The following is a 27,363-nucleotide window of genomic DNA, read 5'->3' as shown; positions in this document are numbered from 1 at the left end:
CTCTGGAGGACCTCAGGGAACAGGAGAGGACTGGATCAGAGAGAGAGGACTGGATCAGAGAGAGAGGACTGGATCAGAGAGAGAGGACCCAGCAGAACTGGAGAGGACTGGATCAGAGAGAGAGGACTGGATCAGAGAGAGAGGACTGGATCAGAGAGAGGGACCAATAGACAGGGAGAGAGGGACCAATAGACAGGAGGAGGGAGTAGGGAGAGAGGGACCAATAGGAGGAGGGAGTAGGGAGAGAGGGACCAATAGGAGGAGGGAGCAGGGAGAGAGGGACCAATAGGAGGAGGGAGTAGGGAGAGAGGGACCAATAGGAGGAGGGAGTAGGGAGAGAGGGACCAATAGGAGGAGGGAGTAGGGAGAGAGGGACCAATAGGAGGAGGGAGCAGGGAGAGAGGGACCAATAGGAGGAGGGAGCAGGGAGAGAGGGACCAATAGGAGGAGGGAGCAGGGAGAGAGGGACCAATAGGAGGAGGGAGCAGGGAGAGAGGGACCAATAGAAGGAGGGAGCAGGGAGAGAGGGACCAATAGGAGGAGGGAGTAGGGAGGGAGGGACCAATAGGAGGAGGGAGTAGGGAGACAGGGACCAATAGGAGGAGGGAGCAGGGAGAGAGGGACCAATAGGAGGAGGGAGCAGGGAGAGAGGGACCAATAGGAGGAGGGAGTAGGGAGAGAGGGACCAATAGACAGGAGGAGGGAGTAGAGAGAGAGGGACCAATAGGAGGAGGGAGCAGGGAGAGAGGGACCAATAGGAGGAGGGAGTAGGGAGAGAGGGACCAATAGGAGGAGGGAGCAGGGAGAGAGGGACCAATAGGAGGAGGGAGCAGGGAGAGAGGGACCAATAGGAGGAGGGAGCAGGGAGAGAGGGACCAATAGGAGGAGGGAGTAGGGAGAGAGGGACCAATAGACAGGAGGAGGGAGTAGGGAGAGAGGGACCAATAGGAGGAGGGAGCAGGGAGAGAGGACCAATAGGAGGAGGGAGTAGGGAGAGAGGGACCAATAGGAGGAGGGAGTAGGGAGAGAGGGACCAATAGGAGGAGGGAGTAGGGAGAGAGGGACCAATAGGAGGAGGGAGTAGGGAGAGAGGGACCAATAGGAGGAGGGAGCAGGGAGAGAGGGACCAATAGGAGGAGGGAGCAGGGAGAGAGGGACCAATAGGAGGAGGGAGTAGGGAGAGAGGGACCAATAGGAGGAGGGAGTAGGGAGAGAGGGACCAATAGGAGGAGGGAGCAGGGAGAGAGGGACCAATAGGAGGAGGGAGTAGGGAGAGAGGGACCAATAGACAGGAGGGAGTAGGGAGAGAGGGACCAATAGGAGGAGGGAGTAGGGAGAGAGGGACCAATAGGAGGAGGGAGTAGGGAGAGAGGGACCAATAGGAGGAGGGAGTAGGGAGAGAGGGACCAATAGGAGGAGGGAGTAGGGAGAGAGGGACCAATAGGAGGAGGGAGCAGGGAGAGAGGGACCAATAGGAGGAGGGAGTAGGGAGGGAGGGACCAATAGGAGGAGGGAGTAGGGAGAGAGGGACCAATAGGAGGAGGGAGCAGGGAGAGAGGGACCAATAGGAGGAGGGAGTAGGGAGAGAGGGACCAATAGGAGGAGGGAGTAGGGAGAGAGGGACCAATAGGAGGAGGGAGTAGGGAGAGAGGGACCAATAGGAGGAGGGAGTAGGGAGAGAGGGACCAATAGACAGGAGGGAGTAGGGAGAGAGGGACCAATAGGAGGAGGGAGCAGGGAGAGAGGGACCAATAGGAGGAGGGAGCAGGGAGAGAGGGACCAATAGACAGGAGGGAGCAGGGAGAGAGGGACCAATAGGAGGAGGGAGCAGGGAGAGAGGGACCAATAAGAGGAGGGAGCAGGGAGAGAGGGACCAATAGGAGGAGGGAGCAGGGGGAGAGAGGGGACCAATAGGAGGAGGGAGCAGGGAGACGAGGGGACCAATAGGGAGGAGGGAGTAGGGAGAGTGTAGAATGCAGGAGGGATTGTGCAATCAGCATTACTAGTCCTGTCTGGTTGGATTATACAGCCCAGCTTTACGACCTGTTCAGGACCACTGACAGCTGCTCTCTGAGTGCTGGAGAATCTCTTCAGGACCACTGACAGCTGCTCTCTGAGTGCTGGAGAATCTCTTCAGGACCACTGACAGCTGCTCTCTGAGTGCTGGAGAATCTCTTCAGGACCACTGACAGCTGCTCTCTGAGTGCTGGAGAATCTCTTCAGGACCACTGACAGCTGCTCTCTGAGTGCTGGAGAATCTCTTCAGGACCACTGACAGCTGCTCTCTGAGTGCTGGAGAATCTCTTCAGGACCACTGACAGCTGCTCTCTGAGTGCTGGAGAATCTCTTCAGGACCACTGACAGCTGCTCTCTGAGTGCTGGAGAATCTCTTCAGGACCACTGACAGCTGCTCTCTGAGTGCTGGAGAATCTCTTCAGGACCACTGACAGCTGCTCTCTGAGTGCTGGAGAATCTCTTCAGGACCACTGACAGCTGCTCTCTGAGTGCTGGAGAATCTCTTCCTCTATTGGACCACTGACAGCTGCTCTCTGAGTGCTGGAGGACCACTTCCTCTTGAGAACGCTCCACACGATCCATTTAATTGAATAATTTCCTTTCCAATGAAATGTGATTGTATTTTAATAGGTGTTCCTCAGAGATGTACCTGAACAGGTGTTGTTGTTATCCTCCGTCTCCCAGGTATTTTCCTGAGGTGGTGAAAGACGGCCTCACCAACCAGCTGAACAACCCTGAGGTCGCGGTGGACATCACTAGACCGGACACTCTGATTCGCCAACAGATCATGACGCTCAGGGTGATGACGAACAAGCTGAAAAACGCCTACAACGGAAACGACATTTTCTTTCAGGACTCCAGTAAGTTCCAAACGATACCCTATTCTCTCTGTAGTGCACTACCTTGACCAGGGCCCATAGGGAATAGGGTTCTATTCTCTCTGTAGTGCACTACCTTGACCAGGGCCCATAGGGAATAGGGCTCTATAGTGCACTACTTTGACCAGGGCCCATAGGGAATAGGGTTCTATTCTCTCTGTAGTGCACTACCTTGACCAGGGCCCATAGGGAATAGGGCCCTATTCTCTCTGTAGTGCACTACCTTGACCAGGGCTCATAGGGAATAGGGCTCTATTCTCTCTGTAGTGCACTACCTTGACCAGGGCTCATAGGGAATAGGGCTCTATTCTCTCTGTAGTGCACTACCTTGACCAGGGCTCTCTGTAGTGCACTACCTTGACCAGGGCTCATAGGGAATAGGGCTCTATTCTCTCTGTAGTGCACTACCTTGACCAGGGCCCATAGGGAATAGGGTTCTATTCTCTCTGTAGTGCACTACCTTGACCAGGACCCATAGGGAATAGGGCTCTATTCTCTCTGTAGTGCACTACTTTGACCAGGGCCCATAGGGAATAGGGCTCTATTCTCTCTGTAGTGCACTACCTTGACCAGGGCCCATAGGGAATAGGGTTCTATTCTCTCTGTAGTGCACTACCTTGACCAGGGCCCATAGGGAATAGGGCCCTATTCTCTGTAGTGCACTACCTTGACCAGGGCTCATATTGAATAGGGCTCTATTCTCTCTGTAGTGCACTACTTTGACCAGGGCCCATAGGGAATAGGGCTCTATTCTCTCTGTAGTGCACTACTTTGACCAGGGCTCATAGGGAATAGGGCTCTATTCTCTCTGTAGTGCACTACCTTGACCAGGGCTCTCTGTAGTGCACTACCTTGACCAGGGCTCATAGGGAATAGGGCTCTATTCTCTCTGTAGTGCACTACCTTGACCAGGGCCCATAGGGAATAGGGTTCTATTCTCTCTGTAGTGCACTACTTTGACCAGGGCCCATAGGGAATAGGGCTCTATTCTCTCTGTAGTGCACTACCTTGACCAGGGCCCATAGGGAATAGGGCCCTATTCTCTGTAGTGCACTACCTTGACCAGGGCTCATATTGAATAGGGCTCTATTCTCTCTGTAGTGCACTACTTTGACCAGGGCCCATAGGGAATAGGGCTCTATTCTCTCTGTAGTGCACTACTTTGACCAGGGCCCATAGGGAATAGGGTTCTATTCTCTCTGTAGTGCACTACTTTGACCAGGGCCCATAGGGAATAGGGCCCTATTCTCTGTAGTGCACTACCTTGACCAGGGCTCATATTGAATAGGGCTCTATTCTCTCTGTAGTGCACTACTTTGACCAGGGCCCATAGGGAATAGGGCTCTATTCTCTCTGTAGTGCACTACTTTGACCAGGGCCCATAGGGAATAGGGTTCTATTCTCTCTGTAGTGCACTACCTTGACCAGGACCCATAGGGAATAGGGCTCTATTCTCTCTATAAGTGCACTACTTTGACCAGGGCCCATAGGGAATAGGGCTCTATAGTGCACTACTTTGACCAGGGCCCATAGGGAATAGGGTTCTATTCTCTCTGTAGTGCACTACTTTGACCAGGGCCCATAGGGAATAGGGTTCTATTCTCTCTGTAGTGCACTACCTTGACCAGGACCCATAGGGAATAGGGCTCTATTCTCTCTATAAGTGCACTACTTTGACCAGGGCCCATAGGGAATAGGGCTCTATAGTGCACTACTTTGACCAGGGCCCATAGGGAATAGGGCTCTATTCTCTCTGTAGTGTACTACTTTGACCAGGGCCCATAGGGAATAGGGCTCTATTCTCTCTATAAGTGCACTACTTTAACCAGGGCCTATAGGGAATAGGGCTCTATTCTCTCTGTAGTGCACTACTTTGACCAGGGCCCATAGGGAATAGGGCCCTATTCTCTCTACAGTGCACTACCTTGACCAGGGCCCATAGGGAATAGGGCTCTATTCTCTCTATAAGTGCACTACTTTGACCAGGGCCCATAGGGAATAGGGCCCTATTCTCTCTGTAGTGCACTACCTTGACCAGGGCCCATAGGGAATAGGGTTCTATTCTCTCTGTAGTGCACTACTTTGACCAGGGCCCATAGGGAATAGGGCCCTATTCTCTCTGTAGTGCACTACTTTGACCAGGGCCCATAGGGAATAGGGCCCTATTCTCTCTACAGTGCATTACCTTGACCAGGGCCCATAGGGAATAGGGCCCTATTCTCTCTACAGTGCACTACCTTGACCAGGGCCCATAGGGAATAGGGCCCTATTCTCTCTACAGTGCACTACCTTGACCAGGGCCCATAGGGAATAGGGCTCTATTCTCTCTGTAGTGCACTACTTTGACCAGGGCCCATAGGGAATAGGGCTCTATTCTCTCTGTAGTACACTACTTTGACCAGGGCCCATAGGGAATAGGGCCCTATTCTCTCTACAGTGCATTACCTTGACCAGGGCCCATAGGGAATAGGGCCCTATTCTCTCTACAGTGCACTACCTTGACCAGGGCCCATAGGGAATAGGGCCCTATTCTCTCTACAGTGCACTACCTTGACCAGGGCCCATAGGGAATAGGGCCCTATTCTCTCTACAGGGAATAGGGTTTTTTGCGTCTTACTGAAGTCAGGTGATTAAATACATAAACTACTGTTGAAAAGTTTGGAGTCACTTAGAAATGTCCTTGTTTTTGAAAGAAAAGCACATTTTTTTTGTCCATTAAAATAACATCAAATTGATCAGAAATACAGTGTAGACATTGTTAATGTTGTAAATGACTATTGTAGCTGGAAACGGCTGATTTTTAATGGAATATCTACATAGGCGTACAGAGGCCCATTATCAGCAACCATCACTCCTGTGTTCCAATGGCACATTGTGTTAGCTAATCCAAGTTGATCATTTTAAAAAGGCTAATTGATCATTAGAAAACCCTTCTGCAATTATGTTAGCACAGCTGAAACACTGTTGTACTGATTAAAGAAGCAATAAAACTGGTCTTCTTTAGACTAGTTGATTATCTGGAGCATCAGCGTTTGTGGGTTCGATTACAGGCTCAAAATGGCGAGAAACAAAGAACTTTCTTCTGAAACTCGTCAGTCTATTCTTATTCCATGAGAGAAATTGGAAAGAAACTGAAGATCTCGTACAACGCTGTGTCCTACTCCCTTCACAGAACAGCGCAAACTGGCTCTAACCAGAATAGAAAGAGGAGTGGGAGGCCCCGGTGCACAACTGAGCAAGAGGATAACAGACGCCTCACAAGTCCTCAACTGGCAGCTTCATTAAATAGTACCCGCAAAACACCAGTCTCAACGTCGACAGTGAAGAGGCGACTCCGGGATGCTGGCCTTCTAGGCAGAGTTGCAAAGAAAAAGCCATATCTGTGACTGGCCAATAAAAATAAAAGATTAAGTTGGGCAAAAGAACAAAGACACTGACTGGACAGAGGAACTCTGCCTAGAAGGCCAGCATCCCGGAGTTGCCTCTCCACTGTTGACGTTGAGACTGGAAACCCAATCATGGTGCTGTTGGATCCAGATATGGGAACCCAGACATGGTGCTGTTGGATCAGGCCAACTTATTTCTATTGTGTGGGCTCTCTCCGTATCTCTCTCCGTATCTCTCTCCGTATCTCTCTCTGTACTCCGTATCTCTCCGTATCTCTCCGTATCTCTCCGTATCTCTCTCCGTATCTCTCTCCGTATCTCTCCGTATCTCTCTCCGTATCTCTCTCCGTATCTCTCCGTATCTCTCCGTATCTCTCCGTATCTCTCCGTATCTCTCTCCGTATCTCTCTCCGTATCTCTCTCCGTATCTCTCCGTATCTCTTTCCGTATCTCTCTCCGTATATCTCTCCGTATCTCTCTCCGTATCTCTCTCCGTATCTCTCTCCGTATCTCTCCGTATCTCTCGTATCTCTCTCCGTATCTCTCTCCGTATCTCTCTCCGTATCTCTCTCCGTATCTCTCCGTATCTCTCCGTATTCCTCCGTATCTCTCTCCGTATCTCTCTCCGTATCTCTCTCCGTATCTCTCCGTATCTCTCCGTATCTCTCCGTATCTCTTTCCGTATCTCTCTCCGTATATCTCTCCGTATCTCTCTCCGTATCTCTCTCCGTATCTCTCTGTATCTCTCCCCGTATCTCTCTCCGTATCTCTCTCCGTATCTCTCTCCGTATCTCTCTCCGTATCTCTCCGTATCTCTCCGTATCTCTCTCCGTACTCCGTATCTCTCTCCGTATCTCTCCGTATCTCTCCGTATCTCTCTCCGTATCTCTCTCCGTATCTCTCTCCGTATCTCTCCGTATCTCTCCGTATCTCTCCGTATCTCTTTCCGTATCTCTCTCCGTATATCTCTCCGTATCTCTCTCCGTATCTCTCTGTATCTCTCTCCGTATCTCTCTCCGTATCTCTCTCCGTATCTCTCTCCGTATCTCTCTCCGTATCTCTCTCCGTATCTCTTTCCGTATCTCTCTCCGTATATCTCTCCGTATCTCTCTCCGTATCTCTCTCCGTATCTCTCCGTATCTCTCTCTGTATCTCTCTCCGTATCTCTCTCCGTATCTCTCTCCGTATCTCTCCGTATCTCTCTCCGTATCTCTCTCCGTATCTCTCTCCGTATCTCTCTCCGTATCTCTCTCTGTATCTCTCTCCGTATCTCTCCGTATCTCTCTCCGTACTCCGTATCTCTCTCCGTATCTCTCCGTATCTCTCCCCGTATCTCTCTCCGTATCTCTCCGTATCTCTCCCCGTATCTCTCTCCGTATCTCTCCGTATCTCTCTCTGTATCTCTCTCTGTATCTCTCTCCGTATCTCTCCGTATCTCTCCGTATCTCTCCGTATCTCTCCGTATCTCTCTCCGTATCTCTCTCCGTATCTCTCCGTATCTCTCTCCGTATCTCTCCGTATCTCTCTCCGTATCTCTCCGTATCTCTCCCCGTATCTCTCTCCGTATCTCTCCGTATCTCTCCGTATCTCTCTCTGTATCTCTCTCTGTATCTCTCTCTGTATCTCTCTCTGTATCTCTCTCCGTATCTCTCTCCGTATCTCTCTCCGTATCTCTCCGTATCTCTCCGTATCTCTCCGTATCTCTCTCCGTATCTCTCTCTGTATCTCTCCGTATCTCTCCGTATCTCTCCGTATCTCTCTCCGTATCTCTCTCCGTATCTCTCTCCGTACCTCTCCGTATCTCTCCGTATCTCTTTCCGTATCTCTCTCCGTATATCTCTCCGTATCTCTCTCCGTATCTCTCTCCGTATCTCTCTGTATCTCTCTCCGTATCTCTCTCCGTATCTCTCTCCGTATCTCTCTCCGTACTCCGTATCTCTCTCTGTATCTCTCTCCGTATCTCTCTCCGTATCTCTCCCCGTATCTCTCTCCGTATCTCTCTCCGTATCTCTCTCCGTACTCCGTATCTCTCTCCGTATCTCTCCGTATCTCTCCCCGTATCTCTCTCCGTATCTCTCCGTATCTCTCCGTATCTCTCCGTATCTCTCTCCGTATCTCTCACCGTATCTCTCCGTATCTCTCTCCGTATCTCTCCGTATCTCTCCGTATCTCTCTCTGTATCTCTCTCTGTATCTCTCTCTGTATCTCTCTCCGTATCTCTCTCCGTATCTCTCCGTATCTCTCCGTATCTCTCCGTATCTCTCCGTATCTCTCTCCGTATCTCTCTCCGTATCTCTCCGTATCTCTCCGTATCTCTCCGTATCTCTCTCCGTATCTCTCTCCGTATCTCTCTCCGTATCTCTCCGTATCTCTCCGTATCTCTCTCCGTATATCTCTCCGTATCTCTCTCCGTATCTCTCTCCGTATCTCTCTGTATCTCTCTCCGTATCTCTCTCCGTATCTCTCTCCGTATCTCTCTCCGTACTCCGTATCTCTCTCTGTATCTCTCTCCGTATCTCTCTCCGTATCTCTCCCCGTATCTCTCTCCGTATCTCTCTCCGTACTCCGTATCTCTCTCCGTATCTCTCCGTATCTCTCCGTATCTCTCTCCGTATCTCTCTCCGTATCTCTCCCGTATCCTCTCCGTATCTCTCTCCGTATCTCTCACCGTATCTCTCCGTATCTCTCTCCGTATCTCTCTCCGTATCTCTCCTCTCCGTATCTCTCCGTATCTCTCCGTATCTCTCCGTATCCCTCTCTGTATCTCTCCGTACTCCGTATCTCTCTCTGTATCTCTCTCCGTACTCCGTATCTCTCCGTATCTCTCCGTATCTCTCTCCGTACTCCGTATCTCTCCGTATCTCTCCGTATCTCTCTCCGTATCTCTCCGTATCTCTCTCCGTATCTCTCCGTATCTCTCCGTATCTCTCCGTATCTCTCTCTGTATCTCTCTCCGTATGGGCGACAACCTCGAAAAACTTAAAAAACTAGAAAACTAGTAAAACTCAAAACTCAAAAAACTGGAAAACTCAAAAAATGCTAAAAACATAAAAACACTAAAAACTCTAAAAATTAAAAAAATTATAGAAAAATTATAAAAAAGCCAAATAACTGAATTCCACCTGGATAGGCTGAAATGCAATTTTTTTCATTTTACACTAAAAGGACATTATCATAATTTAACAATTTCAGGTGTTATTTCGACCTCATAGTGTGGAAATATATATTGCCAATGTTGACTTTACCGTCGAGTGGAAATCGCTCAGTCATTATTAGGGTTTTGAATAACACTGGATGTGACAACAACATTTACATTTTAGTCATTTAGCAGACGCTCTTGTCCAGAGGGACTTACAGTAGTGAATGCAGACATTTATCTTTATTTATTTTTATTTTTTTCCCATACTGGTCCCCCGTGGGAATCGAACCCACAACCCTGGGGTTGATCAAGGCAGTAAACCTTCAGACGGTCAGCTATCTGCTTTGAGTCTGTTTGGATCCTCACTCATTGTGCTGTGTGTGTGTGTGTGTGTGTGTGTGTGTGTGTGTGTGTGTATGTGTGTGTGTGTGTGTGTGTGTGTGTGTCCGTCCTGTGTGTGTGTGTGTGTGTGTGTGTGTGTGTGTGTGTGTGTGTGTGTGTGTGTGTGTGTGTGTGTGTGTGTGTGTGTGTGTGTGTGCGTGCGTGCGTGTGTGTGTGTGTGCGTGTGTGTGTGTCCGTCCTGTGTGTGTGTGTGTGTGTGTGTGTGTGTGTGTGTGTGTGTGTGTGTGTGTGTGTGTGTGTGTGTGTGTGTGTGTGTGTGTGTCTCTCTCTAGGCGACGAGGGCAGCGGTAGCGGTAGTGGCTGTCCAGAGCGATGTACCACAGAGTTTGTGTTTGTGGGTTCGGAGTCCCCCGTGGTCGGAGCGGACAGGAGCGACGAGCGAGTTTCGACTGCATCAGGCAGCGCCTCGCATCCGTCCAGAACTTCTCTACCGCTGCTACTGACCTTCTCTCTCACGGCGCTGTCCTGGTCCAGGAGATAATAATACCAGCCGGGCTGAGAGGACCACCCCGCCGCTACGACCTCTGGCACCAATCAGACAGCCAGCCAGCCGGTCGGGGTACTGACTGTTAGAGTTCTCTAACCAGAACCGGACTCGTACTACCCTTTCGGACCCTTTCGGACCCCCCCCCCCCCCCCTCCCCCCACCACCAACACCATGAAGAGAGATGGTCACAGTTAGTTTACTGTAGTAGACTGAGGATTGGTGTGAGTGTTACAGTGCTGCATCCTGCTTTGGCCCCAAAGAGCTCTCTGCTCTGCTCTAATCTGTTCTAATCTGTTCTGCTCTGTTCTAATCTGTTCTGCTCTGTTCTAATCTGTTCTGTTCTAATCTGTTCTGTTCTAATCTGTTCTGCTCTAATCTGTTCTGCTCTAATCTGCTCTGTTCTGCTCTGCTCTAATCTGCTCTGTTCTAATCTGTTCTGTTCTAATCTGTTCTGCTCTAATCTGCTCTGTTCTGCTCTGCTCTAATCTGCTCTGTTCTGCTCTGCTCTAATCTGTTCTAATCTGTTCTGCTCTGTTCTAATCTGTTCTGTTCTGTTCTAATCTGTTCTGTTCTGTTCTAATCTGTTCTAATCTGTTCTGTTCTAATCTGTTCTAATCTGTTCTGTTCTGTTCTGCTCTGTTCTAATCTGTTCTGTTCTGTTCTGATCTGTTCTGCTCTGTTCTAATCTGTTCTGTTCTGTTCTGTTCTAATCTGTTCTAATCTGTTCTGTTCTAATCTGTTCTGCTCTGTTCTAATCTGCTCTGTTATAATCTGTTCTGCTCTTTTCTAATCTGCTCTGCTCTAATCTGTTCTGCTCTTTTCTAATCTGTTCTGCTCTGTTCTAATCTGCTCTGTTATAATCTGTTCTGCTCTTTTCTAATCTGCTCTGCTCTAATCTGTTCTACTCTGTTCTGCTCTGTTCTTCTCTGTTCTAATCTGTTCTGCTCTGTTCTACTCTGTTCTAATCTGCTCTGCTCTGTTCTAATCTGCTCTAATCTGTTCTAATCTGTTCTAATCTGCTCTGCTCTGCTCTAATCTGTTCTAATCTGTTCTGCTCTGTTCTAATCTGCTCTGTTCTAATCTGTTCTAATCTGTTCTGCTCTGTTCTAATCTGTTCTAATCTGTTCTGCTCTGTTCTAATCTGCTCTGTTCTAATCTGTTCTGCTCTGTTCTAATCTGTTCTAATCTGTTCTTCTCTGCTCGGTGACGTCCAGAACAGAACGTAGCGTCAGTGGATCAGCTAATCGTCTCCTCTTTTCTCCAAACCAACCAACTGCTTCTCTCCTTAACTCTGATTGAACAACAACGTGCTCCTTCTCTCCCGGAGAGACAGAATGAGAACGCAATTTAAAACGTGTTCTTTAGAGCGATGATGATGATGATGAAGAATTTAAAAATACATGAGATTATATTTTTCTTTTCTTTATACAGCAGAATTATGAAACCTTCAAAATGAACAGAACAGAAAGAGAGAACCCTGAGAAGGTTCTGTTAGAGTTCCCTACATCCTCCCACAACAGAGAGAGAGAAGGTTCTGTTAGTGTTCCCTACATCCTCCCACAACAGAGAGAAGGTTCTGTTAGAGTTCCCTACATCCTCCCACAACAGAGAGAGAGAAGGTTCTGTTAGTGTTCCCTACATCCTCCCACAACAGAGAGAGAGAAGGTTCTGTTAGTGTTCCCTACATCCTCCCACAACAGAGAGAGAGCAGGTTCTGTTAGTGTTCCCTACATCCTCCCACAACAGAGAGAGAGAAGGTTCTGTTAGTGTTCCCTACATCCTCCCACAACAGAGAGAGAAGGTTCTGTTAGTGTTCCCTACATCCTCCCACAACAGAGAGAGAAGGTTCTGTTAGTGTTCCCTACATCCTCCCACAACAGAGAGAGAAGGTTCTGTTAGTGTTCCCTACATCCTCCCACAACAGAGAGAGAAGGTTCTGTTAGTGTTCCCTACATCCTCCCACAACAGAGAGAGAGAAGGTTCTGTTAGTGTTCCCTACATCCTCCCACAACAGAGAGAGAGAAGGTTCTGTTAGTGTTCCCTACATCCTCCCACAACAGAGAGAGAAGGTTCTGTTAGTGTTCCCTACATCCTCCCACAACAGAGAGAGAAGGTTCTGTTAGAGTTCCCTACATCCTCCCACAACAGAGAGAGAGAAGGTTCTGTTAGTGTTCCCTACATCCTCCCACAACAGAGAGAGAAGGTTCTGTTAGTGTTCCCTACATCCTCCCACAACAGAGAGAGAGAAGGTTCTGTTAGAGTTCCCTACATCCTCCCACAACAGAGAGAGAGAAGGTTCTGTTAGAGTTCCCTACATCCTCCCACAACAGAGAGAGAAGGTTCTGTTAGTGTTCCCTACATCCTCCCACAACAGAGAGAGAGAAGGTTCTGTTAGAGTTCCCTACATCCTCCCACAAGAGATGTTCCCTACATCCTCCCACAACAGAGAGAGAAGGTTCTGTTAGTGTTCCCTACATCCTCCCACAACAGAGAGAGAAGGTTCTGTTAGTGTTCCCTACATCCTCCCACAACAGAGAGAGAAGGTTCTGTTAGTGTTCCCTACATCCTCCCACAACAGAGAGAGAAGGTTCTGTTAGAGTTCCCTACATCCTCCCACAACAGAGAGAGAAGGTTCTGTTAGAGTTCCCTACATCCTCCCACAACAGAGAGAGAGAAGGTTCTGTTAGAGTTCCCTACATCCTCCCACAACAGAGAGAGAAGGTTCTGTTAGTGTTCCCTACATCCTCCCACAACAGAGAGAGTAGGTTCTGTTAGTGTTCCCTACATCCTCCCACAACAGAGAGAGAAGGTTCTGTTAGAGTTCCCTACATCCTCCCACAACAGAGAGAAGGTTCTGTTAGTGTTCCCTTCATCCTCCCACAACAGAGAGAGAAGGTTCTGTTAGAGTTCCCTACATCCTCCCACAACAGAGAGAGAGAAGGTTCTGTTAGTGTTCCCTACATCCTCCCACAACAGAGAGAGAAGGTTCTGTTGTTGTTCCCTACATCCTCCCACAACAGAGAGAGAGAAGGTTCTGTTAGTGTTCCCTACATCCTCCCACAACAGAGAGAGAGAAGGTTCTGTTAGTGTTCCCTACATCCTCCCACAACAGAGAGAGAGCAGGTTCTGTTAGTGTTCCCTACATCCTCCCACAACAGAGAGAGAGAAGGTTCTGTTAGTGTTCCCTACATCCTCCCACAACAGAGAGAGAAGGTTCTGTTAGTGTTCCCTACATCCTCCCACAACAGAGAGAGAAGGTTCTGTTAGAGTTCCCTACATCCTCCCACAACAGAGAGAGAAGGTTCTGTTAGTGTTCCCTACATCCTCCCACAACAGAGAGAGAAGGTTCTGTTAGTGTTCCCTACATCCTCCCACAACAGAGAGAGAGAAGGTTCTGTTAGTGTTCCCTACATCCTCCCACAACAGAGAGAGAGAAGGTTCTGTTAGTGTTCCCTACATCCTCCCACAACAGAGAGAGAAGGTTCTGTTAGTGTTCCCTACATCCTCCCACAACAGAGAGAGAAGGTTCTGTTAGAGTTCCCTACATCCTCCCACAACAGAGAGAGAGAAGGTTCTGTTAGTGTTCCCTACATCCTCCCACAACAGAGAGAGAAGGTTCTGTTAGTGTTCCCTACATCCTCCCACAACAGAGAGAGAGAAGGTTCTGTTAGAGTTCCCTACATCCTCCCACAACAGAGAGAGAGAAGGTTCTGTTAGAGTTCCCTACATCCTCCCACAACAGAGAGAGAAGGTTCTGTTAGTGTTCCCTACATCCTCCCACAACAGAGAGAGAGAAGGTTCTGTTAGAGTTCCCTACATCCTCCCACAAGAGATGTTCCCTACATCCTCCCACAACAGAGAGAGAAGGTTCTGTTAGTGTTCCCTACATCCTCCCACAACAGAGAGAGAAGGTTCTGTTAGTGTTCCCTACATCCTCCCACAACAGAGAGAGAAGGTTCTGTTAGTGTTCCCTACATCCTCCCACAACAGAGAGAGAAGGTTCTGTTAGAGTTCCCTACATCCTCCCACAACAGAGAGAGAAGGTTCTGTTAGAGTTCCCTACATCCTCCCACAACAGAGAGAGAGAAGGTTCTGTTAGAGTTCCCTACATCCTCCCACAACAGAGAGAGAAGGTTCTGTTAGTGTTCCCTACATCCTCCCACAACAGAGAGAGTAGGTTCTGTTAGTGTTCCCTACATCCTCCCACAACAGAGAGAGAAGGTTCTGTTAGAGTTCCCTACATCCTCCCACAACAGAGAGAAGGTTCTGTTAGTGTTCCCTTCATCCTCCCACAACAGAGAGAGAAGGTTCTGTTAGAGTTCCCTACATCCTCCCACAACAGAGAGAGAGAAGGTTCTGTTAGTGTTCCCTACATCCTCCCACAACAGAGAGAGAAGGTTCTGTTGTTGTTCCCTACATCCTCCCACAACAGAGAGAGAGAAGGTTCTGTTAGTGTTCCCTACATCCTCCCACAACAGAGAGAGAGAAGGTTCTGTTAGTGTTCCCTACATCCTCCCACAACAGAGAGAGAGAGAAGGTTCTGTTAGTGTTCCCTACATCCTCCCACAACAGAGAGAGAAGGTTCTGTTAGAGTTCCCTACATCCTCCCACAACAGAGAGAGAGAAGGTTCTGTTAGTGTTCCCTACATCCTCCCACAACAGAGAGAGAAGGTTCTGTTAGAGTTCCCTTCATCCTCCCACAACAGAGAGAGAAGGTTCTGTTAGTGTTCCCTACATCCTCCCACAACAGAGAGAGAGAAGGTTCTGTTAGAGTTCCCTACATCCTCCCACAACAGAGAGAGAGAAGGTTCTGTTAGTGTTCCCTACATCCTCCCACAACAGAGAGAGAAGGTTCTGTTAGTGTTCCCTACATCCTCCCACAACAGAGAGAGAAGGTTCTGTTAGTGTTCCCTACATCCTCCCACAACAGAGAGAGAAGGTTCTGTTAGTGTTCCCTACATCCTCCCACAACAGAGAGAGAGAAGGTTCTGTTAGTGTTCCCTACATCCTCCCACAACAGAGAGAGAGAAGGTTCTGTTAGTGTTCCCTACATCCTCCCACAACAGAGAGAGAGAGAAGGTTCTGTTAGTGTTCCCTACATCCTCCCACAACAGAGAGAGAAGGTTCTGTTAGTGTTCCCTACATCCTCCCACAACAGAGAGAGAAGGTTCTGTTAGTGTTCCCTATATCCTCCCACAACAGAGAGAGAAGGTTCTGTTAGTGTTCCCTACATCCTCCCACAACAGAGAGAGAGAGAAGGTTCTGTTAGAGTTCCCTACATCCTCCCACAACAGAGAGAGAAGGTTCTGTTAGAGTTCCCTACATCCTCCCACAACAGAGAGAGAAGGTTCTGTTGTTGTTCCCTACATCCTCCCACAACAGAGAGAGAGAAGGTTCTGTTAGTGTTCCCTACATCCTCCCACAACAGAGAGAGAGAAGGTTCTGTTAGAGTTCCCTACATCCTCCCACAACAGAGAGAGAAGGTTCTGTTAGTGTTCCCTACATCCTCCCACAACAGAGAGAGAGAGAAGGTTCTGTTAGAGTTCCCTACATCCTCCCACAACAGAGAGAGAGAGAGAAGGTTCTGTTAGAGTTCCCTACATCCTCCCACAAGAGATGTTCCCTACATCCTCCCACAACAGAGAGAGAAGGTTCTGTTAGAGTTCCCTACATCCTCCCACAACAGAGAGAGAGAGAAGGTTCTGTTAGAGTTCCCTACATCCTCCCACAACAGAGAGAGAAGGTTCTGTTAGAGTTCCCTACATCCTCCCACAACAGAGAGAGAGAGAAGGTTCTGTTAGAGTTCCCTACATCCTCCCACAACAGAGAGAGAGAAGGTTCTGTTAGTGTTCCCTACATCCTCCCACAACAGAGAGAGAGAGAAAGTTCTGTTAGTGTTCCCTACATCCTCCCACAACAGAGAGAGAAGGTTCTGTTAGAGTTCCCTTCATCCTCCCACAACAGAGAGAGAAGGTTCTGTTAGTGTTCCCTACATCCTCCCACAACAGAGAGAGAGAAGGTTCTGTTAGAGTTCCCTACATCCTCCCACAACAGAGAGAAGGTTCTGTTAGTGTTCCCTACATCCTCCCACAACAGAGAGAGAGAAGGTTCTGTTAGTGTTCCCTACATCCTCCCACAACAGAGAGAGAGAGAAGGTTCTGTTAGTGTTCCCTACATCCTCCCACAACAGAGAGAGAAGGTTCTGTTAGAGTTCCCTACATCCTCCCACAACAGAGAGAGAGAAGGTTCTGTTAGTGTTCCCTACATCCTCCCACAACAGAGAGAGAGAAGGTTCTGTTAGTGTTCCCTACATCCTCCCACAACAGAGAGAGAGAAGGTTCTGTTAGTGTTCCCTACATCCTCCCACAACAGAGAGAGAGAGAAGGTTCTGTTAGTGTTCCCTACATCCTCCCACAACAGAGAGAGAGAAGGTTCTGTTAGTGTTCCCTACATCCTCCCACAACAGAGAGAGAAGGTTCTGTTAGTGTTCCCTACATCCTCCCACAACAGAGAGAGAGAAGGTTCTGTTAGTGTTCCCTACATCCTCCCACAACAGAGAGAGAAGGTTCTGTTAGTGTTCCCTACATCCTCCCACAACAGAGAGAGAGAAGGTTCTGTTAGAGTTCCCTACATCCTCCCACAACAGAGAGAGAAGGTTCTGTTAGTGTTCCCTACATCCTCCCACAACAGAGAGAGAGAGAAGGTTCTGTTAGAGTTCCCTACATCCTCCCACAACAGAGAGAGAGAGAAGGTTCTGTTAGAGTTCCCTACATCCTCCCACAAGAGATGTTCCCTACATCCTCCCACAACAGAGAGAGAAGGTTCTGTTGTTGTTCCCTACATCCTCCCACAACAGAGAGAGAAGGTTCTGTTAGAGTTCCCTACATCCTCCCACAACAGAGAGAGAGAAGGTTCTGTTAGTGTTCCCTACATCCTCCCACAACAGAGAGAGAGAGAAAGTTCTGTTAGTGTTCCCTACATCCTCCCACAACAGAGAGAGAAGGTTCTGTTAGAGTTCCCTACATCCTCCCACAACAGAGAGAGAAGGTTCTGTTAGTGTTCCCTACATCCTCCCACAACAGAGAGAGAAGGTTCTGTTAGAGTTCCCTTCATCCTCCCACAACAGAGAGAGAAGGTTCTGTTAGTGTTCCCTACATCCTCCCACAAGAGATGTTCCCTACATCCTCCCACAACAGAGAGAGAGGGAAGGTTCTGTTAGTGTTCCCTACATCCTCCCACAACAGAAAGAGAAGGTTCTGTTAGAGTTCCCTACATCCTCCCACAACAGAGAGAGAAGGTTCTGTTAGTGTTCCCTACATCCTCCCACAACAGAGAGAGAGAAGGTTCTGTTAGAGTTCCCTACATCCTCCCACAACAGAGAGAAGGTTCTGTTAGAGTTCCCTACATCCTCCCACAACAGAGAGAGAGAAGGTTCTGTTAGTGTTCCCTACATCCTCCCACAACAGAGAGAGAAGGTTCTGTTAGTGTTCCCTACATCCTCCCACAACAGAGAGAGAGAAGGTTCTGTTAGTGTTCCCTACATCCTCCCACAACAGAGAGAGAGAGAAGGTTCTGTTAGTGTTCCCTACATCCTCCCACAACAGAGAGAGAAGGTTCTGTTAGAGTTCCCTACATCCTCCCACAACAGAGAGAGAAGGTTCTGTTAGAGATCCCTACATCCTCCCACAAGAGATGTTCCCTACATCCTCCCACAACAGAGAGAGAGAGAAACAGAGTGAGAAACAGAGAATGAATGTTCCACTGTGTCAGAATCATTTGTTGTCAGCATGACAAGGCCAGAGATACAGAAAGACTGTTGTTTTCTCCTCCCTGGTAGCTCTCCATCACAGGCATCACCCGGTCTACCAGGTGTCCTGCTGTGAAGCTCATCAGAGATACAGAAAGACTGTTGTTTTCTCCTCCCTGGTAGCTCTCCATCACAGGCATCACCCGGTCTACCAGGTGTCCTGCTGTGAAGCTCATCAGAGATACAGAAAGACTGTTGTTTTCTCCTCCCTGGTAGCTCTCCATCACAGGCATCACCCGGATGTTGTTACGGTTCCAGAACAGAGCAGGTCTACGTCCCACATGGCACCCTGTTTTCTATATAGAGAATAGGGTTCTATAGGGCCCTGGTCTAAAGTAGTGTACTATATAGGGAATAGGGTTCTATAGGGCCCTGGTCTAAAGTAGTGCACTATATAGTGAATAGGGTTCTATAGGGCTCTGGTCTAAAGTAGTGCACTATATATAGGGAATAGGGTTCTATAGGGCCCTGGTCTATTCTATATAGAGAATAGGGTTCTATAGGGCCCTGGTCTAAAGTAGTGCACTATATAGGGAATAGGGTTCTATAGGGCCCTGGTCTAAAGTAGTGCACTATATAGGGAATAGGGTTCTATAGGGCTCTGGTCTAAAGTAGTACACTATATAGGGCCATAGGGTTCTATAGGGCTCTGGTCTAAAGTAGTTCACTATATAGGGAATAGGGTTCTATAGGGCCCTGGTCTAAAGTAGTGCACTATATATAGGGAATAGGGTTCTATAGGGCCCTGGTCTAAAGTAGTGCACTATATAGGGAATAGGGTTCTATAGGGCCCTGGTCTAAAGTAGTGCACTATATAGGGAATAGGGTTCTATAGGGCCCTGGTCTAAAGTAGTGCACTATATAGGGAATAGGGTTCTATAGGGCCCTGGTCTAAAGTAGTGCACTATATAGGGAATAGGGTTCTATAGGGCCCTGGTCTAAAGTAGTGCACTATATAGGGAATAGGGTTCTATAGGGCTCTGGTCTAAAGTAGTGCACTATATAGGGAATAGGGTTCTATAGGGCCCTGGTCTAAAGTAGTGCACTATATAGGGAATAGGGTTCTATAGGGCCCTGGTCTAAAGTAGTGCACTATATAGGGAATAGGGTTCTATAGGGCTCTGGTATAAAGTAGTGCACTACATAGGGAATAGGGTGCTATAGGGCTCTGGTCTAAAGTAGTGTACTATATAGGGAATAGGGTTCTATAGGGCCCTGGTCTAAAGTAGTGCACTATATAGGGAATAGGGTTCTATAGGGCTCTGGTCTAAAGTAGTGTACTATATAGGGAATAGGGTTCTATAGGGCCCTGGTCTAAAGTAGTGCACTATATAGGGAATAGGGTTCTATAGGGCTCTGGTCTAAAGTAGTTCACTATATAGGGAATAGGGTTCTATAGGGCCCTGGTCTAAAGTAGTGCACTATATAGGGAATACGTCTCTATAGGGCCCTGGTCTAAAGTAGTGCACTATATAGGGAATAGGGTTCTATAGGGCTCTGGTCTAAAGTAGTGTACTATATAGGGAATAGGGTTCTATAGGGCCCTGGTCTAAAGTAGTGCACTATATAGGGAATAGGGTTCTATAGGGCTCTGGTCTAAAGTAGTTCACTATATAGGGAATAGGGTTCTATAGGGCCCTGGTCTAAAGTAGTGCACTATATAGGGAATAGGTCTCTATAGGGCCCTGGTCTAAAGTAGTGCACTATATAGGGAATAGGGCTCTATAGGGCCCTGGTCTAAAGTAGTGCACTATATAGGGAATAGGGTTCTATAGGGCCCTGGTCTAAAGTAGTGCACTATATAGGGAATAGGGTTCTATAGGGCCCTGGTCTAAAGTAGTGCACTATATAGGGAATAGGGTTCTATAGGGCCCTGGTCTAAAGTAGTGCACTATATAGGGAATAGGGTTCTATAGGGCCCTGGTCTAAAGTAGTGCACTATATAGGGAATAGGGTTCTATAGGGCTCTGGTCTAAAGTAGTGCACTATATAGGGAATAGGGTTCTATAGGGCACTGGTCTAAAGTAGTGCACTATATAGGGAATAGGGTTCTATAGGGCCCTGGTCTAAAGTAGTGCACTATATAGGGAATAGGGTTCTATAGGGCTCTGGTCTAAAGTAGTACACTATATAGGGAATAGGGTTCTATAGGGCTCTGGTCTAAAGTAGTTCACTATATAGGGAATAGGGTTCTATAGGGCCCTGGTCTAAAGTAGTGCACTATATATAGGGAATAGGGTTCTATAGGGCCCTGGTCTAAAGTAGTGCACTATATAGGGAATAGGGTTCTATAGGGCCCTGGTCTAAAGTAGTGCACTATATAGGGAATAGGGTTCTATAGGGCCCTGGTCTAAAGTAGTGCACTATATAGGGAATAGGGTTCTATAGGGCCCTGGTCTAAAGTAGTGCACTATATAGGGAATAGGGTTCTATAGGGCCCTGGTCTAAAGTAGTGCACTATATAGGGAATAGGGTTCTATAGGGCTCTGGTCTAAAGTAGTGCACTATATAGGGAATAGGGTTCTATAGGGCCCTGGTCTAAAGTAGTGCACTATATAGGGAATAGGGTTCTATAGGGCCCTGGTCTAAAGTAGTGCACTATATAGGGAATAGGGTTCTATAGGGCTCTGGTATAAAGTAGTGCACTACATAGGGAATAGGGTGCTATAGGGCTCTGGTCTAAAGTAGTGTACTATATAGGGAATAGGGTTCTATAGGGCCCTGGTCTAAAGTAGTGCACTATATAGGGAATAGGGTTCTATAGGGCTCTGGTCTAAAGTAGTGTACTATATAGGGAATAGGGTTCTATAGGGCCCTGGTCTAAAGTAGTGCACTATATAGGGAATAGGGTTCTATAGGGCTCTGGTCTAAAGTAGTTCACTATATAGGGAATAGGGTTCTATAGGGCCCTGGTCTAAAGTAGTGCACTATATAGGGAATACGTCTCTATAGGGCCCTGGTCTAAAGTAGTGCACTATATAGGGAATAGGGTTCTATAGGGCTCTGGTCTAAAGTAGTGTACTATATAGGGAATAGGGTTCTATAGGGCCCTGGTCTAAAGTAGTGCACTATATAGGGAATAGGGTTCTATAGGGCTCTGGTCTAAAGTAGTTCACTATATAGGGAATAGGGTTCTATAGGGCCCTGGTCTAAAGTAGTGCACTATATAGGGAATAGGTCTCTATAGGGCCCTGGTCTAAAGTAGTGCACTATATAGGGAATAGGGCTCTATAGGGCCCTGGTCTAAAGTAGTGCACTATATAGGGAATAGGGTTCTATAGGGCCCTGGTCTAAAGTAGTGCACTATATAGGGAATAGGGTTCTATAGGGCCCTGGTCTAAAGTAGTGCACTATATAGGGAATAGGGTTCTATAGGGCCCTGGTCTAAAGTAGTGCACTATATAGGGAATAGGGTTCTATAGGGCCCTGGTCTAAAGTAGTGCACTATATAGGGAATAGGGTTCTATAGGGCCCTGGTCTAAAGTAGTGCACTATATAGGGAATAGGGTTCTATAGGGCTCTGGTCTAAAGTAGTGCACTATATAGGGAATAGGGTTCTATAGGGCACTGGTCTAAAGTAGTGCACTATATAGGGAATAGGGTTCTATAGGGCACTGGTCTAAAGTAGTGCACTATATAGGGAATAGTGTTCTATAGGGCCCTGGTCTAAAGTAGTGCACTATATATAGGGAATAGGGTTCTATAGGGCCCTGGTCTAAAGTAGTGCACTATATAGGGAATAGGGTTCTATAGGGCCCTGGTCTAAAGTAGTGCACTATATAGGGAATAGGGTTCTATAGGGCCCTGGTCTAAAGTAGTGCACTATATAGGGAATAGGGTTCTATAGGGCCCTGGTCTAAAGTAGTGCACTATATAGGGAATAGGGTTCTATAGGGCTCTGGTCTAAAGTAGTGCACTATATAGGGAATAGGGTTCTATAGGGCACTGGTCTAAAGTAGTGCACTATATAGGGAATAGGGTTCTATAGGGCACTGGTCTAAAGTAGTGCACTATATAGGGAATAGTGTTCTATAGGGCCCTGGTCTAAAGTAGTGCACTATATATAGGGAATAGGGTTCTATAGGGCCCTGGTCTAAAGTAGTGCACTATATAGGGAATAGGGTTCTATAGGGCCCTGGTCTAAAGTAGTGCACTATATAGGGAATAGGGTTCTATAGGGCCCTGGTCTAAAGTAGTGCTCTATATAGGGAATAGGGTTCTATAGGGCCCTGGTCTAAAGTAGTGCACTATATAGGGAATAGGGTTCTATAGGGCCCTGGTCTAAAGTAGTGCACTATATAGGGAATAGGGTTCTATAGGGTCCTGGTCTAAAGTAGTGCACTATATAGGGAATAGGGTTCTATAGGGCCCTGGTCTAAAGTAGTGCACTATATAGGGAATAGGGTTCTATAGGGCCCTGGTCTAAAGTAGTGCACTATATAGGGGATAGGGTTCTATAGGGCCCTGGTCTAAAGTAGTGCACTACATAGGGAATAGGGTTCTATAGGGCCCTGGTCTAAAGTAGTGCACTATATAGGGAATAGGGTTCTATAGGGCTCTGGTCTGTAGTAGTGCACTACATAGGGAATAGGGCTCAATTGGGCCCTGGTCTAAAGTAGTGCACTATATAGGGAATAGGGTTCTATAGGGCCCTGGTCTAAAGTAGTGCACTACATAGGGAATAGGGTTCCATTTGGGACACAGAGCAGCCTCTCCCATGGTCACACTCCTCTCAGTTAATTGCACAATTGATAAAGTTTAATGAAGAACCCACGTCTTATGATGAGAAATCATGTTTTATATTCGTTAGGCTCCAGCTGTTGAGAAAAAAATGGCATTTGTTTTCACGATAGAGAGAGAAGGTAATTTATTTACGGGGTTAAAGTTGGGTTTCTACCTTTAACTAAGGTCGCCATGGAGGAGCTCTCAGATAGACACCAGGGACGTGTCCCAAATGACGCCCCGTTAGAGCACTAAACAGGGAACCAGAGTTCAGCGCCCCATTAGAGCACTAAACAGGGATCCAGTTCAGTACCCCATTAGAGCACTAAACAGGGAACCAGAGTTCAGCGCCCCATTAGAGCACTAAACAGGGATCCAGTTCAGTACCCCATTAGAGCACTAAACAGGGAACCAGAGTTCAGCGCTTCATTAGAGCACTAAACAGGGAACCAGAGTTCAGCGCCCCATTAGAGCACTAAACAGGGATCCAGTTCAGTACCCCATTAGAGCACTAAACAGGGAACCAGAGTTCAGCGCCCCATTAGAGCACTAAACAGGGAACCAGAGTTCAGCGCCCCATTAGAGCACTAAACAGGGATCCAGTTCAGTACCCCATTAGAGCACTAAACAGGGAACCAGAGTTCAGCGCCCCATTAGAGCACTAAACAGGGATCCAGTTCAGTACCCCATTAGAGCACTAAACAGGGAACCAGAGTTCTGCGCCCCATTAGAGCACTAAACAGGGATCCAGAGTTCAGCGCCGCATTAGAGCACTAAACAGGGAACCAGTTCAGTACCCCATTAGAGCACTAAACAGGGAACCAGAGTTCAGCGCCGCATTAGAGCACTAAACAGGGAACCAGAGTTCAGCGCCGCATTAGAGCACTAAACAGGGATCCAGTTCAGTGCCCCATTAGAGCACTAAACAGGGAACCAGAGTTCAGCGCTTCATTAGAGCACTAACCAGGGAACCAGAGTTCTGCGCCCCATTAGAGCACTAAACAGGGATCCAGAGTTCAGCGCCCCATTAGAGCACTAAACAGGGATCCAGTTCAGTACCCCATTAGAGCACTAAACAGGGATCCAGTTCAGTACCCCATTAGAGCACTAACCAGGGAACCAGTTCAGCGCCCCATTAGAGCACTAAACAGGGAACCAGAGTTCAGCGCCGCATTAGAGCACTAAACAGGGATCCAGTTCAGTACCCCATTAGAGCACTAAACAGGGAACCAGAGTTCAGCGCCCCATTAGAGCACTAAACAGGGAACCAGAGTTCAGCGCTTCATTAGAGCACTAACCAGGGAACCAGAGTTCTGCGCCCCATTAGAGCACTAAACAGGGAACCAGAGTTCAGCGCCCCATTAGAGCACTAAACAGGGATCCAGAGTTCAGCGCCCCATTAGAGCACTAAACAGGGATCCAGAGTTCAGCGCCGCATTAGAGCACTAAACAGGGAACCAGAGTTCAGCGCCCCATTAGAGCACTAAACAGGGATCCAGAGTTCAGCGCCCCATTAGAGCACTAAACAGGGAACCAGAGTTCTGCGCCCCATTAGAGAACCAGAGTTCAGCGCCCCATTAGAGCACTAAACAGGGAACCAGAGTTCAGCGCCCCATTAGAGCACTAAACAGGGAACCAGAGTTCAGCGCCCCATTAGAGCACTAAACAGGGATCCAGTTCAGTACCCCATTAGAGCACTAACCAGGGAACCAGAGTTCAGCGCAGCATTAGAGCACTAAACAGGGAACCAGAGTTCTGCGCCCCATTAGAGCACTAAACAGGCAACCAGAGTTCAGCGCCCCATTAGAGCACTAAACAGGGATCCAGTTCAGTACCCCATTAGAGCACTAAACAGGGAACCAGAGTTCAGTGCCGCATTAGAGCACTAAACAGGGATCCAGTTCAGTACCCCATTAGAGCACTAAACAGGGAACCAGAGTTCAGCGCCCCATTAGAGCACTAAACAGGGAACCAGAGTTCAGCGCTTCATTAGAGCACTAAACAGGGATCCAGTTCAGTACCCCATTAGAGCACTAAACAGTGAACAGAGTTCAGTACCCCATTAGAGCACTAAACAGGGAACCAGAGTTCAGCGCTTCATTAGAGCACTAAACAGGGAACCAGAGTTCTGCGCCCCATTAGAGCACTAAACAGGGAACCAGAGTTCTGCGCCCCATTAGAGCACTAAACAGGGAACCAGAGTTCAGCGCCGCATTAGAGCACTAAACCATGGACTCACGATGCTCTACTTCCTGAAATAAGGTCCCTCCTCCAATTTACATTTTAGTCATTTTAGCAGACGCTCTTATCCAGAGCGACTTACAGTAGTGAATATAGACATTTCATACATTTCATTTCATGCATTTGTTTTTTTGTACTGGCCCCCCCGTGGGAATCGAACCCACAACCCTGGCGTTGCAAACACCATGCTCTACCAATTGAGCCACATCTTCTGCACCTCACTAGGATTGTTTACAGACGGTCATCACATATTGTCTTGTGTAGAATTTTTTAAACATTCATATGGGGTTGTGTGTGATTATGTATTCAGTTGCCCCGAGGGCAGCAATGTACAGTAGAGAGATATTACTGTCTGAAATATTCAGTCTTACCTCTTCTCTCCTCTGGCTGAATTCACCACTTCTATTTTAGTTTCCGTTTGTAGGTAACATTTTACATTTTAGTCATTTTAGCAGACACTCTTATCCAGATATTTCATTTCATGGATTTCTTTTTATTTTGTACTTGGCCCCCGTTGGAATCGAACCCACAACCCTGGCGTTGCAAACACCATGCTCAAAACCTCTCTTCTCCTCTGGCTGAATTCATGGCTTCAGTTTGGATTCATCAGTTTATCTGTCATCTGTCTTGGCTGGATGGCAGCGTACCAAATTTTGTCTTTTAAAAAAAAAAAAAAAACTATCCCAATAAGAAAGATCTGCCATTATGGTTGTTGTGTTTCCCCCCCCCCCCGATCAATTTGACTGCACTTTTAATACTGTTTATGTTCCACGAAATGATGTGGCGTCTTGTCGGACGTAAAGGAGGTAAAGGAGGTACTACGGTTTTGATTAGGCACTTATTCAAGTTTTATGTTTTTCAAAAGAGAAGTGAGGATGGACATTTTAATAGCTTCAAATTATTCCCAGAATACACTGCTGCTGCTGCGTTAAACTGTGGTGGATCGAGACGATCGTCCGTCGTACGAGCAGATATGCCTTACCGTTTAAAAACAAAACAAAGGTAAATGGACTGGTTGTTTGGGTTTTCTTACACGTTCTTGTATACAGAATAATTATGAATGAGTACAAATAAAGATTTTATTAAAAAAAAATAAAAAAAATGGTGACTCTCTTTTGATGACTTACAGTTTCAATACAATGTCTCACTTTGATGTATGACTGCACCACTGTCCTTTAAAATGAACATGTCAAAGACCTGTTAGAGATGTCCACTTTCTATAGTCCACCGTCACTGAGACAAAGACCTGTTAGAGATGTCCTCTTTCTATAGTCCACCGTCACTGAGACAAAGACATGTCCCCTCCTATAGTCCACGTCACTGAGACAAAGACCTGTTAGAGATGTCCCCTCCTATAGTCCACCGTCACTGAGACAAAGACCTGTTAGAGATGTCCCCTTCTATAGTCCACCTTCACTGAGACAAAGACATGTCCCCTCCTATAGTCCACGTCACTGAGACAAAGACCTGTTAGAGATGTCCCCTTCTATAGTCCACCACCGCTGAGACAAAGACCTGTCCCCTCCTATAGTCCACGTCACTGAGACAAAGACCTGTTAGAGATGTCCCCTTCTATAGTCCACCACCGCTGAGACAAAGACCTGTCCCCTCCTATAGTCCACGTCACTGAGACAAAGACCTGTTAGAGATGTCCACTTTCTATAGTCCACCGTCACTGAGACAAAGACCTGTCCCCTTCTATAGTCCACCGTCACTGAGACAAAGACCTGTTAGAGATGTCCTCTTCCTGTCCCCTTCCTGTCCCCTTCTATAGTCCACTATTACTGAGACAAAGACCTGTCCCCTTCTATATTCTGTCCCCTTCTATATTCTGTCCCCTTCCTGTCCCCTTCTATAGTCCACCATCACTGGGACAAAGACCTGTCCCCTCCTATAGTCCACCGTCACTGAGACAAAGACCTGTTAGAGATGTCCCCTTCTATATTCTGTCCCCTTCCTGTCCCCTTCTATATTCTGTCCCCTTCCTGTCCCCTTCTATATTCTGTCCCCTTCCTGTCCCCTTCTATATTCTGTCCCCTTCCTGTCCCCTTCTATTGTCCACCGTCACTGAGACAAATACGAAGAAATCGGTAAGTCATAGTTTTATGAAACTCATTTATTTCAGAATATTTTTAAAACAATACTTTATCTGAAATGTAGGTGTTCTTTAAGTTATGAGGAAATGCAAATTGAGCTACATAAATTATGTAGACAGATTAGCTATAGGGTGTGTCCCAGTTGGCACCCTATTCCGCGTAATAGTGCACACTACTGACCGGAAGACT

At 47.5% G+C, this 27,363-nt stretch overlaps 1 non-coding gene across 1 annotated transcript in view; it reads left to right on the top strand.

Moving 5' to 3' along the window:
- LOC106575058 (uncharacterized) overlaps positions 1-10,469 on the top strand; it is a 14,206-nt gene extending 3,737 nt beyond the window's left edge. Inside the window, exons 2-3 of the transcript XR_014381154.1 lie at positions 2,701-2,876; positions 10,094-10,469. This is a non-coding gene — a transcript (uncharacterized LOC106575058). The remainder of the gene's footprint in view (positions 1-2,700; positions 2,877-10,093) is intronic.
- The last annotated feature ends 16,894 nt before the right edge of the window (positions 10,470-27,363 follow it).

The sequence above is a fragment of the Salmo salar genome, chromosome 17, assembly GCF_965601325.2.
Source record: "Salmo salar chromosome 17, fSalSal1, whole genome shotgun sequence".
Lineage (NCBI taxonomy): Eukaryota > Metazoa > Chordata > Actinopteri > Salmoniformes > Salmonidae > Salmo > Salmo salar.
This window is presented reverse-complemented; position numbering and strand designations above follow the sequence as displayed.